Source organism: Gavialis gangeticus, unplaced genomic scaffold (assembly GCF_001723915.1).
Source record: "Gavialis gangeticus isolate Ggan-Ray unplaced genomic scaffold, GavGan_comp1, whole genome shotgun sequence".
In the NCBI taxonomy this organism is placed as follows: domain Eukaryota; kingdom Metazoa; phylum Chordata; order Crocodylia; family Gavialidae; genus Gavialis; species Gavialis gangeticus.
The window spans coordinates 166,173,496-166,189,767 of NW_017729022.1; the positions used below are offsets into that span (position 1 = coordinate 166,173,496).

The 16,272-nt window shown below is 38.6% G+C and overlaps 1 protein-coding gene and 1 long non-coding RNA gene across 5 annotated transcripts in view; one reads left to right on the plus strand and one right to left on the minus strand.

Moving 5' to 3' along the window:
* Window positions 1–16,272, minus strand: part of ESRRG (estrogen related receptor gamma) — a 617,448-nt gene that overhangs the window by 460,453 nt on the left and 140,723 nt on the right. The window lies entirely within an intron of this gene.
* On the plus strand, window positions 4,808–10,222 carry LOC109296857. Its single transcript, XR_002097081.1, has 3 exons — window positions 4,808–4,819; window positions 7,626–7,631; window positions 10,100–10,222. It is a non-coding gene; the product is annotated as an uncharacterized LOC109296857 (long non-coding RNA).

A 16,272-nucleotide genomic window follows, 5' to 3' on the forward strand; every position in this document is an offset into this window, starting at 1 on the left:
TGCAGTGATGAACAAGGAAGAACAAGGAAAAACAAATCTGCTTCACGCAACCAGAGCGCATCAAATTAATTCCTAGCTTCTCCAATATGTTTCACTTTAGGAAAACACTGCACTTAGAGCAATTTTAGAGGATTTGTGTTCTATCCAGTATTTTATGAAAACACTGAGCTAGTTAGGGACTACTAACGCTGAGGAAAGTGTGGTAGTACTGTAAGAAAGTAAGCTGTACTACTGTATGCATAGAGTGAGGAGGCACTGTGACTGAGATGCACCCCTTAGAGTCCAAATTTCTTCATTGCGTCCAAGGTGCTACAGGTGGAATGGCTAACAGCCTTCTCCGAAACTATTCATCATCTGTGCACTTACAGGGCAGGGACCCTAGGTCCGGATACTCTGTACAGAGGTACGAGGAGAGAGGGATACTACTGCTGTTTGGGGGGGAAATAGTACAAATCATGTCAAAGTGTCACATTTTTCTCTCCTCTGATCCCCAAGCAAAGCCCATAAAAAAATAAAGGCTGTGGCCATGAGTGGATTAATCCACTGGACTTTCTCTTTTCACTCTTGTTAGCCTTCGTTAGAAAGCCATTTAAATTAATATGTAAAATGGGTTTAGTGGGACTTTGAACTTAGTCCCAGTGGCTATTTTTCCATGTTGCAGAACTGCTCCATTATTTGACAAAGTTTGGAGGGGGACAAAAAATAAACCACTTCAAATGGAGGCTTATGGCCAACTCTAAAAGTATGAAATGCAGTAGAAATACCTGAGAAGTTGAAAGTTAGCATAGATGGATCCAACTTGTGTCTGTTCCTACAAGTGTCTGAATGCTATTGGATGATTCTGGTTGCTCAGGATCAGGCCTTTACGCCTCATTCTTATGCTGCTCTAATGCAGTCAAATCAAATTATGAAAAAAAAACAATAAACACTCTAGGTGGATACGTTCATTTTGCAGGAGCTGATTTAAATTTGTTCATGTGATGTGCCTACACCCAAGTGCCTAAAGGATCAAGGTCTAGAAATTTAACTACAGCAACCCCACATTTTCCAGTTTCACACACTATATTATGTATAGACTTTTGCCTCTCCTTAAATAGTTCACATGCAATCGCCTGATCTCAACAAGCAGGTCAGGCTTCATATGCACATGTTTGCGCACGCATTTAAATCCCCAATATGTGAACTCACGTCGGACCTACCTTACTAACAGTCATTATACTTCAACATGCAAATATTATTCTAAATTGAAGAAATCTGCATTCCAATTGATTTGAATGCACCAAAAAGCAGAAGCACCTATATTTTACTGAAAGCTATCTATCCATCATGTCTCAAAATATTAATTTTCTATATTATATACACCTAATCCATAGTAACCCATTGCCTCTTTATCTCAAGTACTCCTCTAATGCTTCTGTGGACTCTTTGTTAAACTAAAAAAGGATATTAAATCCTTAGTTTAAACAAACTTGTGTATTTGCGTTTGAATTGTTTAAAAAAAAAAAGCACATCAATTTTTTACAGCATTTCACTAAGTTATATTTTTTGCTTCCGTACATGAGTCCTTTTAAAAGAAAAGAAACATGAAGCTCACATGGCAGCTTAATATGTTCTGAGGTGCCAAGATAACATTGTTTTGCTTCCCTTTGTCACCTCTTATTTTTTAGATGGGTAGTCACAAGACTCTCAAATGCCAAACTCTAGAAAATACCCTTGCAGACGTAGCATTTCCTTCCTTGGCGAACTACTCAGGAAGCTGTACTGGCAGTGTTAGATATGCCCAACTCTATCACATAATCAGACTTAAGAGAACTGCTTTGGATGTCACTGCCTTGGCTTTTTGGATGCCATTTTTTTTATTTACATTTCACTGGGTGCATCTACAGGAAACACTAATTATGCAGCAGCCTAATAATACTGCACAATAGCACATCACAGAACAAACATGCTGAAACACTACTGCACAGTATTACTAAGCTACTGTGCAGTTATGTCACTACAAGGACCTTTACCAGCACTACTGCGCAGTAACTCTGGTTACTGTGCTTTTATTTAGTATATGATTATACAATAACTAAATTAAATGTGCAGTGACCACCACATATTAATGAACGTGTAGATGTGCCCATTATGAGCAAAACAGTTTTTTACCTGTGTTAGGCCTTCCTTCTTAAATGCAGACCTTCAGGACTTCATGATTCCAATCCCTATACAGATTTCTGAAAGAATGAAGAACCTGGCCCTTCTAAACTGCTGATGTCAATATGCAGCACCAAGCACTTTTAGGCCTTTACTGAGCAGATCTACCTCTTGGCCTGTTTTTCCATGAGCTAAAACTATCTCTATCTGGAATCTTTCCTTGTGAAATAATACCAGTGTCTTCAGTCTCCCACTCATGTAAACAAGTCATTTGGAGCTTAATCCTGCTTCTGTTAAAGTCACTAGAAACTCTGACATTTTTCCAGTACTTGAAAAAAAAAGTAGTAGAGATATAATAGCCATTAGTAGTGAAAAGGGGACTTTATCTTTCACTTTTCCTAGTTTCACATTCTCCACTTATCACGTGGACATGTAGGGGTCAAAAAAAACCCAGGGAAAAAAAAGGCCAAGCAGTGCACACATGGGCAACACACCCTTGCAGTATGACCAACATCTGAATGTTCAGTATGTGGCACCGCAGAAGTGTTTGCAGTGCCACATACTGCATGGCAGCATTCGCCTGGATGCAGCCACAGTGTCCTAATCACCAGTATAGAGGCTTATTTTTTCTCTAGTCCAGTGGTTCTCAACCTTTCTTAGACTCAAGGCACCACTTGTTAAACTCAAGGCTGCTGTCGGAAAATGCCAGCTCTTATCTTTCCCTTGTTTTTGACTATGGAAAAATAATAGACCAATTGTTATGGTGCAAAGAACTCAGAAAGATCACAAGTCAGAAAGTCTTTGACACAATGAACTCCTAACACTGCTAATATTATATGGACCCTTGAAAGGATCTCGCAGCAACCTGGCTGAGAATCACTCTTGTAATCCAATTATCTTACACACTGTGAAAAAACTTCACTAGGAAGAACTGCGAGAGCTCCAATTCACAATGATCTACAATCCATCATACCTCATGAGAGGTAGGCAGAAGGTCTAACGGGGAGCACTTTAGGACACAGCCACACATGCAGGCACGTGCACTTGCAGCAGCTCAAATAGCAGAGGCACAAATTTGTGCCGGAAATTTGTTTCTCAGCACACGTGCCTGGATTTCCTGGTATCAAAATTAGAATCGGTGCTGCAAATATACAGCACAGGGAACATTTTTCATTCCCAGTGTGCTACTTGCAGCATCTTAAACTGCTTTGAAAAACTACAACAGGCACATGCTTGCTCGTCTGGACACGGCCTTGGAGTCCAACTGGTTTAGAGAGGCATGAGCTTTTGTAAGCAACAGCCTACTTCGTCATATGCTATCGGGGCTAAGAGAACCAAGTTCTATTCTACTCCATACTTCCTTCATAAAGGGGATTTGAGCTAAGAGATTTAAGTGCTCAGGTGAATATCTTAACCATTTCAGGTATAGGATATTTTGGGTTGGGTCTTCCTTTGTCTTCTTTGAGCTCCTCCATTTTATATAACACAATTAATTCATCTCAGAGAAACACAGCAAACACAAGAAAACGACTCTCTAGCCTGATGGTTAGGATATTCACCCTGGAGGTAGGACTTTGTGACTCCAATCCCTGCTCTAGTGAATACCTGATTATTTGAGAAAAATGAAAGTGTCAGCAGGACAGACTGAGCCCTCCTGCTCTCAAGAGTGCAATAGCCTGAGGGTGAAAAAACTTGCCAGGAAGGTAGTAGATTTGGGTTAAAATCCATGAGACAGAGCGGGGACTTAAATCTGGACTTCCTACATCCTTGTGGAAAAGGGACCAAAAGTCACCACGACCACTGTGAAATCCAGCCCTATACCTCTTTTTCCACCTGAAAATATAACAAATTTGGATTGAATTCACTTAAAATTTTGATATCATCTAAACCATGAGCTTTTTAGAAACTTACTATTTGCCAAAAAAATGTTGCCAGCTCAGTCCATGGATCCATACAAATATTATTCAATTAATTCAGCTCTCAAGGAGGTCTATAAAAGTACATCTGAGGGCAGAATTTGGCTCAATATAATTGATTAAACTAATAATAAAAGCAGGAATTAGAAATTCAAGGGTCCCAGGCTCTGTTTTCAGATGTCACAGATTTGTTCTGTGACTTTGGGACTAACAACTTAAAATCCAAGATGTCAGTGTGTGTAAAATGTTATCATATACATGATAACACATATACATCTTACATAAATGTTACAGGAACGATGTTCCAGTGTAAAATAGTGTAATTTGTTTGTACTTGTGGTGACCACATAATCTATAAGATATGAATGAGTTATTCAGGTCCCCCCATACAACAGCATATAAAAATAGCATCATCACAGTATGTGTGCGGATTTGTATGTGAGACAGACTATCTAGCTGCAGGCTACAGAACACATTTTATTTTTCATAAATTAGGGATAACCACATAACTCAAAAATTCATAGATTCATAGATTGTTAGGGGCTGGAAGGGACCTTGTAGATCATCAGGTCCAGTCCCTCTGCACTAGGCAGGAAAAGACAACTGGGGCCAAGTGACCCCAGGGAGGTGACTGTCCAGTCTCCTTTTGAAAATTTCCAGGGTAGACAATTGCACCACCACTGGAGGGAGCCTATTCTACAGTCTGGACACCATGACTGTGAAAGAGTTTTTCCTGGAATTGAGCCTGAAGTGGCTCTCCAGGAGTTTGTATCCGTTGCTTCTGGTCTTCCCCACTGAGTTCTTGATGTACTCCCCTGATGTAGCTGTAAGCTGCTATCAAGTCCCCTCTCAGCCTTCTCTTCTGTAGGCTAAGAGGCCCAAGTCCCTCAGCCTCTCCACATATGGCTTGTCTTGCAAGTCCCTGATCATACTGGTGGCTCTTCTCTGGACCCTCTCAAAAATTATGAAGGACCCAGTTCTAAAAGGGAATTTAAACACTGAAATGTTTCCAATTCCATTGGACTCCAGATAGTTCAATGTACAGAAGTAGCGTGCAAGGCACCCATACAATCTTGCAAGATGGGATCCTGTATGAAGTTGCAAGTGTGTCATGAATAATCAGGCCATACTAAATATCAGACAATGTATACAATAGTGCATATTATCATGTATTATAGTCATGTAAACTGTTAGCAAGAAATTACTGACAAACAACTCTCCACCACCTAATAACCCCTACAAACATTATTTTGAAATACGAAAATTTCATTGTGCCACCTAGTATTTAAATACAATAAAGCCTCAGTCATAAGAACTATGAAATATTGTTGGTGTTTACGGTTACATTTTATGTTGTATCAGCTACCTAAATTTTCATTTAGTATGAGACAGAGTTTCCCAGGGACACAGATGATGCAGCAAGTATCAATACTGATGTTACTATTTATAGCACTATAAACTATATTTTGAGTTACAGCAGTAAAGTTAAGCTTAGGTAGCACTTCTAACATTAATACCTTAGTACAGATATATTGCTATAAATGTAGTTTACAATTTGGAACATAAACACAAATTCACTGTTACTAATAAATCACCTTCTGGACTGCTTAAAAACAGGCTGTCAAAATGTGCTTTAAGCAACACACAATGAAGCAGAATCTGGCAACAGAGATATATTTAAATTTCCCATTTTTAACCTGTCACTCAAGAACTTTTCATTTTTTTTGGTTATTGATTTCACTAGCTTGTGATAGCATTTCAATCATGTGACTGAGCCATTTTTAGCTTTCACTTCTTATTTTAAAAGCTAAATCAGGATTCATATGATGCAATCGATTTAGCTTTTTCAATTAGAAAGGAAAGTTAAAAGCAGGCCATTGGACATCACAAACTATGTAGGTTTCATCTCATATTTTTACATCAACAGAATCTTTAAATACAACAACAGCCTTGCTATATACACAAGTGTGTATCTCATGGTGGGAAGGGAAAGGGCTTTACTACTGCTTGGCCTAGAGCCACAGCCTTTTCCTGAAGCAATTCACTTGTTGAACTGGGAGTGAATTTGGCACCATATGTTTAACCTGCACAGAGAGGATTTGATAATGAGGACAGCAAAATAAGGAGCAGAACTTTCACATTCACTTACTTTTAGAAGATCGTTCAACTTCTGGGTGATAAATCTACACTGTTTTAAATGTGTGTTCTTAATTTAGTCTGGCTATTCTGAGTTAGCTAATTTGGCTAAAATAGCAATGAAGACTAGATGACAGTTTAACTTAGATTAGCAGCTTTGAGTTCAACACGCAGTTAGCAATAAGTTTGAACTCAAGTTAATACCTGAGTTAATAATATCGAGGTTCCCTTCTCTTCATCACCATTTTAACCCATGTTAACCAAGCCAAGTTTAAAAAAAAAACAAAACACACGCCTATTTTGCTGTAGACCTCTCCATCTCAATGTACCTACCTGTAAAATGGGTGTAGCTGAAAAGGTAAATGTGCATTCATGAGTGGAATAGACTCAGTGAAATGTTGATAAAAAAAATGCAAAAACCTGTGGATGGATGGATAAGTAATTACAGATAAAACCATTTTCTTAAATATATTTTTGCCATCCTTTCTTGATTTTCTTTAAATGTAAAATACGTGCGCCTAGTTTAGCATTTATTTATTTATTTATTTACTTATTCGTCAAATCCAGCATGGGTAGCCACAGCTAAAACAGCTGGTAAAAGATAATCAGTAGATCCGAATAGTTGGGGATGACTGTCTGATTATTTAATCAAAACTGTTTTTAGGCACCTCATTAGGGTTTTAGTGGCAAATGGCATCAAGCAATTAATCAGGAAACCTTCAGACACTGAAAATCTCGCTCTGAAAAGCTTGTGCCCTCTCTGGAAATAATCTTCCTGATCAGACATTCAGCATGCTCTAACAAGGAGTGCAATTTGTTGTGTTCTATTTGTGTTTGCACTGAAGTTCAAGGTACCGTGTTTAGAAGCCAGTGGCCCTCATAACTAATTGCCAATATTGCAAAGGACTGCATAGTGGGTAAGCAGCAGCTACACAAGGCCATGATTTACAATAAATATTCTGGTGATGAATGAGCAGTGTGGTCATGGTCATGGATCTTAGAGTGGTTCTGAACCTTATCATCTCTGATCCTGCAAGCACATTTTCTTTCCATTGTGGGGTAGTTGGGGGATGGGGTAAACTCTTGCAATAACACAGAGAATTATTCTTAGTGCTAACAGCAAGATTGTTGTTTAACCTCATTACTGGAACCCACAGCTGTAACGCATAACAGAGCAAAATGTAGTAAAAGAGGAGCAGGAGGGGGTCCAATATTCCTTCTCGCTGAGAGAGACATAAGGAGTGTAAATTATATCTGAAAGGTACACTAGTCCACACACACACTTTTTTGGCTAGCTTGCATGTATTTAGGTTAGAAATTTTTTCACTCCTAAATCTTCCAGTGGGGTTTATATGCATATGAAGACACAGTGACATCTTCAGAAATGCAATACAGCAACATGGATCTGTTTCCCCTTAATCTGTAATCCAAGAGAGAGTTGTTGCTCACAATTTTGGATTTTACACTGCCCATTTTTTGTGTGGTTATCTGTGTATATTATCTATTTGTCTGAAGAAATAAGGAGGTGATGAATTGGCCACTTATAGTTTTCCTGACAGCAGGGTGAAATGGTAGCTACGGTGACCAGGGGATGTCCTGGTTCCTCCTTGCAGAAAGGTATTCAGTGCACGTAATAATTATTCATCCATCTCGTTCACACTAAAGGCATTGGCAATGCAATTTTAGCCTGATAATCAGGACCATATGACAAAAACCAAGGCCATTAGGGACCAATTTCAAGTATTCTCTGCAAGACAATGATTTTCCAACTGCACTTACATATGCTGAATAGTTACCTCTGCACCACCGCACCTGCTCTCATTTATGTAACCCACCACCCCCGTTTTCTACCCCAACATTTCTTGTACTACAAAGGAGACTTTCCAAGGTTTGCTGGATTTTTTTGGAAACATATTCTATTTATTGATATTTTTGGCCTGCCGCACACACTAAAACAAGTTTAAGAAACCCTGAAGTTAGTCTGTGCCAATGTTGGATGAAATTCTGCCCACAGCTGACTTCATGGGATTGCAGTGATGTAAATAAAAGCAGACTTTGGCCCGATCTTTTCATTTCCTCCTCATCCTATCGACATTCAAATTTTAATGAATCTTTAGGGCAAAATCCTGCTTACTTTATTCACATATGAGTGCTTCTATCTTACCTACATTTTACTGTCAGTTATTCTGATGACTTCATTGGAGTTATTTTGCATTTACACGAGTGCCAGAGATATGAATGGGACCCAGTGGAACTATTTATAGCCCTTAGTCTCTGCATTATTTAGTCTTCTGTTTTCTCGACTATAATCATTTTGTCCCTTAATTAATTTCTGACTCCACTGTTCCAGGACTGGTGACGTAATAGCATTGTCATTAAAAGAAGTATGGTCTCACTGTAAGGATAAAGGCTTCAGTTACCAAACAGAAAAATATGCCAAATTTATTTTAAAATTATACAAATATAACTTAAAAGATTCTTTTATACCTAATTTTAAATTTTTTTTATTTAAATTATAAGTAAATAAATACATCTCCATGCTTTTCCAGATATAATTCATGTATTAAAAGCACTAAGATGCTCCAACATTAATGATGTAACAACCTTTTTCTGGCAAGAAAAAAAAGAAGCCATAAAATTAGAAAGAAGAAAAAGTAAAAATGCCAGTGCCATATCAAGAAATGACACCACATTAAGATATATATCCCTACCTTGTAAACCTTTGCTTGTATAGGCCGTCCTAATGCATACAGTAAGTACTATAAACTTCAGTGGGACCTTTCTTCTGGGTAAAAAAATGTTCATGTGTTTGAATAAGCGACTATACAAATTGGACCCTTGGGCTTTTTGTCTGTTTCTGTGACCTGTGTTTGCTATCTAGTGTCCCCTTCCAATTGAAGTAAAATTAAAACCATATATAACTCAAAAGAACAATACATTGGTATTTTATGAAAAGTAATTTAGGCTACTATCCCATGATTGGAATGGTGAAGAAAGAATCATGGATCATGTCCTTCTTCATAAGTATTCCAGAGCTGCATTTTTAATTGTACTCTATAATACTTAAGGATAATGAAATTAGAAAGATCAGTGCAGCTGCACTCTAATATGGAATTAATCTTATAGTGCTTTTGGTCTTCTTAGGAAACCACATTGGAACACCTAATGAAGAAGAAACTTGACTTGCTAGGAACAATCCCAGTTTTTAATTTATCACTCTGAAAATGTCCAACAGTTATTATTATTCTACTTCAGCAATGCTTAGGTCATTCCAGCTATTAGGTAAGTTCTTTATTTGTGTCTGCAATAAATTTCATGTCTCACAGACACAAGATCTTGGATTCAACCCCATAGTAGCATAGAGGCAGCATACAGAAGGATTAAAAAGTTCTTAGGTGGATTTTCTCTACCTCAGCAAACTACCTTTACCATGGCAGTGGCTGCTTCGACACAACGGAAAAAAATGACATCTAAAAGAACCAAAACTTCCAGCATCAAGTTCAGAATATCCCTCAAAAGCCCCCAGAAGACAAAACCTGTCTCTATCAATTTCTGGAGCTTTATGTAGTACTTGGCAGCACCTCTGATTTATACATGGCTTCTATGGAGGAATAAACTTCCCTGCCTGCCTGTTTCACTGATGCAGGGCTACAGCCCAAACCTGGTTACAAACTCTGGCTGGTGGATGCACCTGGTCTCCATGGTAACAGGGTTGCAAATTGCTGAGGGGGGACAGGACTTGCTCGTCCCCTCTCTTGCGTAACCCTAAACTCTCACCTGAGGGTGCTGATGTTTTTTAAACTGACCGACCAGCATCAGCCGTGGTCTGGGGATACTGGCTTATGGTTGAGTCCTAGGGATGAGGTCAGAAAGGTTATTTAAGGGTCCCTCCATCTTGGGGGTGGGAGGAGAGCCATGTTTGGACTTCTACACAGCAACTTGAACCTCTGCAATCCTCACCCTCTTCTGGGATGCTGAAGTGAGTAAATTACCAGAAACTGAACTAGAAAGGTAGCTTACAGTAATTTTGAAGCGTATTAAATGCCCATCAGGCCAGTTATGTTTGCTCAGGGTATTCTTTCAATACTTCTCTGACTTGTACGCCTCCCCAAGCCTACTCCTTCTACCCAATAAAGCTATCCACTATAACAAGCTTTGAGGTACATGCTTCAGAGGGATAGGGCACACTTGTTTATTCCCTTGGCTTGGCTGACTAAGGGAGGTTACTTTCACATTAAAGGAAGCAGCCCAAGATCTCGCACTGGGTCAAGCACCCCCTAAGCCTGTAAGGCCTGTGTACTCTGGGGGGCACAAGGCCTAGGCAATGACCAGACACTGGGTGGTGGCAGCGATTATTCCAGGCTTGTGGGTGTGCTCCAGGAAGGGGGTCAGCCAGTCGTAGGCACCCCAGGGGTGACATGCAGAGCTTGGAAGGTGGTCAGGTGCAGTGAGTACAGTGGCTCAGAGCAGGAGTGACCCCTACTGACCCACCATAGCTTCAGCAGGAAACTGGTATAGATGGCATTACTGCAGGGCCCCATTACGTTAAACCTAAGGCAACAAAGATCAGTAATGGTTAAACTCCATTTAAGTTTTCTAATTCAATTGAACCCAAAGGTCATTGACACTTCAGTAATTGCTATTAAAAATCATTTGGCCAAAAATAAACAAACACAAACAAAACTACAGCAGAATCTTCTCTAGAGATTATTCTCATTTTAAAAGAAATTACCCTGTCTGACTTTTTATAAGATAATTATTGCAACTGTTTTGTCTAATGAATATTGTTGCAGTATTATAACATCATGTTATGCATCTTGAATAGGGAACAATTAACAGGGCTTTGTTCTGTTGACTTCCCAAGACATTTCTGAAAAGGAAAGCCCAGTTACAAAGATTTGTTTTCCTGAATAAATAAATGAATTGTCTGTAGCCAGAAAAGGCAACTGAATAACACTCAAGGAACTTACACTATTATATAAAATTTCTATCAAAATGAAACACTGAATAGGGTTTGTAGTACAGACATCAGGGACTAATAATCTCATAAATTACCTCTTAACTAGTGCTAAGAAAACAAAACATATATTTGACAATGACAATTTTCACTTTCGAGGACTTTGGGCTTGAATACAGAATAAGAACTAGACTGATTTAATATATACAACTCCACTGATGCCAATTTGGTTGTTGATTTTTTTAAATTCTCATTTGACTGACAATTAATTTAATCAGTTTGCATGTAGATCCTTGACGTAGAATTCTGATTTCAATTAAAGTGTAAACCTGAAGTAACACCATTGCTTTGTTGCTTCAAATGTGTTAGATAAAATATGTCTATAATAAGGGTTGATATTCCCTCATTCTTTCTTCTTCCTCATTCTAGAAAACTACTTTCCACCCTCTATTTAGAAGATGGTCACAAGTTTCAATAACAAATGATATCTCCATACTATAAGCACGGTCTACCTTCAGACACCCAAGTGTTGCCCCCTTTCACTTGTTTATCTGAGGGCATTAAAAAGTGCTATTTGAGTGCTAAGAGGTAAATACTGCACTGTTTACAGACAAGACAGGAATACAAGGTTCTAGCTGAACCATGGAAAAGAGCAATGCTTGGTCTTTCCATAAATCACACACCTTAGGTTTTCTCTTGAAGAGACACACAATATCAGTGCAAATGACTGAAATCATTTGGAAACTGATCCAGGTTCTGACTTCACTGAGAGTTGATGGATCTCAGCACCTCACAGGAGGTGTTCAGTGACTTGCAGGTTTAAGCCTTTGTCTCAGGTCATATCAACTCTATAAAGATCAAGAAAACTTATCATCATCTTCATCACCACCAGAAATTCATCAACTTGCACCCTTATGCAAAATAAATATTCCTTAGTAATGCTTCCATAACTTCAGTTTAGATAATGTCACTACTCCTTCTGGGGACAATGCTACTTAAGACCACAGCACTTTTGAAAAGGAAAATTTATTTTAGCATCCCAACACAGGAGGTAGAGGGTTTCAAAGGTCAGAAGATAGTTATTTCAAGTTGGGCCTTGGAAAATCTTCTTACCTGCATCTTACAGGGAACCATTCCACTATTAATCGGGCATCAAGTATTTAGCCTACTTTAGTGGACACGCATGTATGTGTGCATGCATGAGTGCACATAAACAGGTAAATCCCTTAAACGAATATATGGGAAACTGAACAGAACACCTCCTATGTTTGCAGCTACTGTACTAGCCTAAGAAATAACAGAACACTAAGCTTTTGTCAGTTTGTCACCATTTACTAGCTCTGCATTTATAAATGAAATAACATTGGCAGGGAAATAATACAAAAATGTATCACACACATGGGCTGCAGCAAGATATAATGTTATTTTACATATTTGATATAGAGCCTAAATTAAGCTGCAGAAAAGGGGCTATGAATCTTCACAGCCTCATTATCAAGCCTCCCTAAACCTCAAATATAGGAAAATACATTTTATAAACAAAGACCCAATAGGATTTTAATAGTACAATAAATTTCACTGACATTTGCCACTAATCACATTCCACAATATATTTTTAAAAGAAAGTTCATTCAACGCAGACCCAGATTTAGAAAAGAAGAGCAAAATATATATTACTCTTATAATAGCCTGTTTTTGATTGAATTCTAAAACTCATCATATTTATTAAGGTTGGTTCTAAATCATTTGCAGTATGATGAAAATACTATGTCTCTGCCCCGTCCCCATCTTTTTGCAACCAAAAAGAAAACACAAGAATATTTCCACCCAGTAGTACTCTTTCCAAAGCAGTCCAAGAATAGATAACCTGTCAGTCATCTTTCCTGTCACTATGGAACAAATTAATCACCATTTTATCCATTAATATTACCTTTCTTTGTGCCAGCAATAATGTGCTACCTTTCACTATTGGCCATAACATAATCATTATCCACATGCATGAAGACCAGTGCCCTCATTCTCATTTCAACTCCTATGGAGAAGTCGCATAGACTGCAACCGAAAAGAAACCAACAATTTTTTTCCTTGTTAAAAGACTCATAAATGTTAAGAGAGAATTATATCCTTTCTATAAGTGTTTTCAATCATCTTATAGAATTCCGTAAGAGAAAATTCTCTATTAAAATGTAGAGGATGTTTCAGCTAAATCTACATGACTTTTCTTATAAGGGCAAGATAAATCTATGACTTAAACCCATGCCTACCGTTACTCTTGAGTGAATAGTCCACTATTTTTTTACAAGGGAGATCTTTCTTCTTTTTGAACCTTAAATTTAGTGAAGGTGAAAGGTAGCAGACTTACAGTCCTAAAGAATGAATGAATGAAGCCTTTTGCAGTTCAAGAACAGAACAGGCAACAATCCAAGGTTCACCACAAAATGTTCCCCCAATACTGCACTACCTTATCCCGGACCTGGAGAGACCACTTCAAAGGGCAAGAAAGTAGTTAAGTTTATAGAGAGGGCCAATAAGTGCCAGTTGGGCATTGTTACACGGAAGCTTTTTCAGTCAGAAGCTATCTATTCAAGCCATTATACTGGCATCCGTCATTAGAGTACACGAGTGCCTTCAGAACTGGAATGAGCTCACCAGCTCATTTGACTAAGTCACTGGAGAGCCTTCAGACAGTAATACCTTTTGGTCATTACTGACCTGGGCTGAATTCAAATGCATTTGGAGTGTTTGATATTTATCCAAATCATGTACGTTGAAAAATCCCTGAGAGAATTCAGATAACGTCAGATTATAATGTGTCATTACAATTACTTGAAATAATTGTCTAGTGCAGAGATAATTAAAATAGTAAATAATTTTGAATAAAATAATAATTTTAAAAAATTGTTAAAACTATCATTTGCATCTACAGGCATAATAAAAGAATTTTTAAGATGTAGGGTCTGAATCTCAATAATTTATACCAGTTTAACAATGATAAAATGACACTAACTTTAATGCTATTATCCTAAAATTGCACAGGGTAGTTAAGGCCTGATCCATGACCTATTAAATCGATGGGAGTCTTTTTGTTATGCCTTGGACAAGGGCCTTGTAACAGGATCTGGTCCCTTTATAAACTCTAAATAAGAAGCCTTCCCTAGCCTCACTTTTAATACCCATAAAATTGCTATATTGCAGAATCTATCACATAGCCAAACTAGTATCTTCTTGAGTCTCTTGATAATACCTGATATAAAATTATATGGGAGATAACAGAAGAAAAACAAAAGTTCAGTCACAAATTCTAAATCCTTTGTTTAAAAACAGGTTGATAAAGGTATTTTTGTGTCATTATTTTTGCTAAGACATGCTTAATACCTGTTCAGTTTTTAATATGAAATATTCCCTGATAACCAATTCACCATCTCTTTTTAGGTTAATATGTAAAGAATAAATGTTTTTAAAATATCACACTACAGAAGAGTATAATGTACATGTATAATTTTTTTTCTTCTTTAAACAATGGACTGATGCCTCAGACATAAAATTATATTTTACAGATGCTCTCTTCTTTTAATTGAAATCACATCTGAGGTTGAGATCACCACTTTCCTTCTACTTCTCTAACCTCTTCTTGCCCGAAGGCCTGTAACTTGTGAATTATTTAACAATCATATTTGCGGCTGAAAATTGATTTCTGAGAGGATCCATATTGATTGAGATATGTGAGACTAATGAGTTCGAGGTTAAGGTGTTTAGATATCATTACTTCTGATAGTCCTGAATTAGTAGATTTTTATTTTTGTGTCTTCTATCAACCCTCAATTTTATTCTGTATTTCCATTATACAATCTGATGAAACAGAAACAGTCCCCCAAGCATAATTCTTTCTAACATGCTATAATGTCATACAATGACACAGTTAAAACTCAGCCATAGGACCAACCTATTTCCAAATTGCCATATCTTCACCCCACCTTACAGCAAGAATAAATAGACTAGATCCTCAGGTAACGTAAACAGTCACAGCTTCCCTGACTTTGGCTGAGCTATGATGATTTACAAAAGCTGAAGATCTGGCTCAGTGGGCCAATTGTGTGATATGTTTCTATGGAGGTTTCTATGGAGGCTGAGAAAGGAATCTTCTCCTATGAGATACAAAACAACAGTGGGGCCCCCTTTTCCTTCTACAGATTCAGGAATGCATGTCTTGTCAGTGGATCCAGGGAGCCATTGATCCATGACTGCTCAGGCTGGCTCCCCACTTAATACTCAACTTTTCTGAATGCTGGGTACACTTGCAAAGTACATAGGGAAGTACTGATCCCAAGCTCCGTGTTCCAAATATTTTTTTCATATATGCACAGTGAAAACAAATTAGTTCCAATCAGAGCGCTCATTCCATTTGAGGGGAAGCAGGGCAAAATTTTAATAGTCTCATTCTGGGAGAGGGAAGAGGGGAAAAGAGGAAGGCAGGTAAGCATTAAAGCTAAAGATGCTGGGTTGCTAGTTGGGAGAGCAGGGGTGGAGTGGGGGGGGCTGTGTTGAAGCATTTGTACACTTTTTAACTGTGTCTGTAGCAATATTACAGAATAGTGATATAACACTTCATTGTTTCATAGTTAGTAGGGTCAGAAGGGACCTGAGCAGATCATCAAGTCCGACCCCCTGCCATGGCAGAAATAAGTACTGGGGTCAAATGACCCCAGCAAGGTGTTCGTCTAGCCTTGTCTTAAAGACTCCCAGGTAGAAGCCAGCACCACTTCTCTTGGAAGTTGGTTCCAGATCCTAGCCGCCCTGACAGTGAAGTAGCACCTCCTGATGTCTAATCTGAATTTACGCTCTGCCAGCTTGTAACCGTTATTTCTAGTCACTCCTGGTAGTGCTTGGGGGAACCCCCAATGCCTGCTGGTCCCCTCTGACTAGTTTGTAACAGGCCACTAGATCCCCCTCAGCCTTCCCTTATGGAGGCTGAACAGGTTCAGGTCTCGTAGCCTCTCCTCATAGGGCCTGCCCTGCTGCCCCATGATCATGTGAGTGGCCCTCCTCTGGACCCTCTCCATGTTGTCCACATCCCTCTTGACGTGTGGCGCCCAGAACCGGACGCAGTACTCCAGCTGCGGCCTG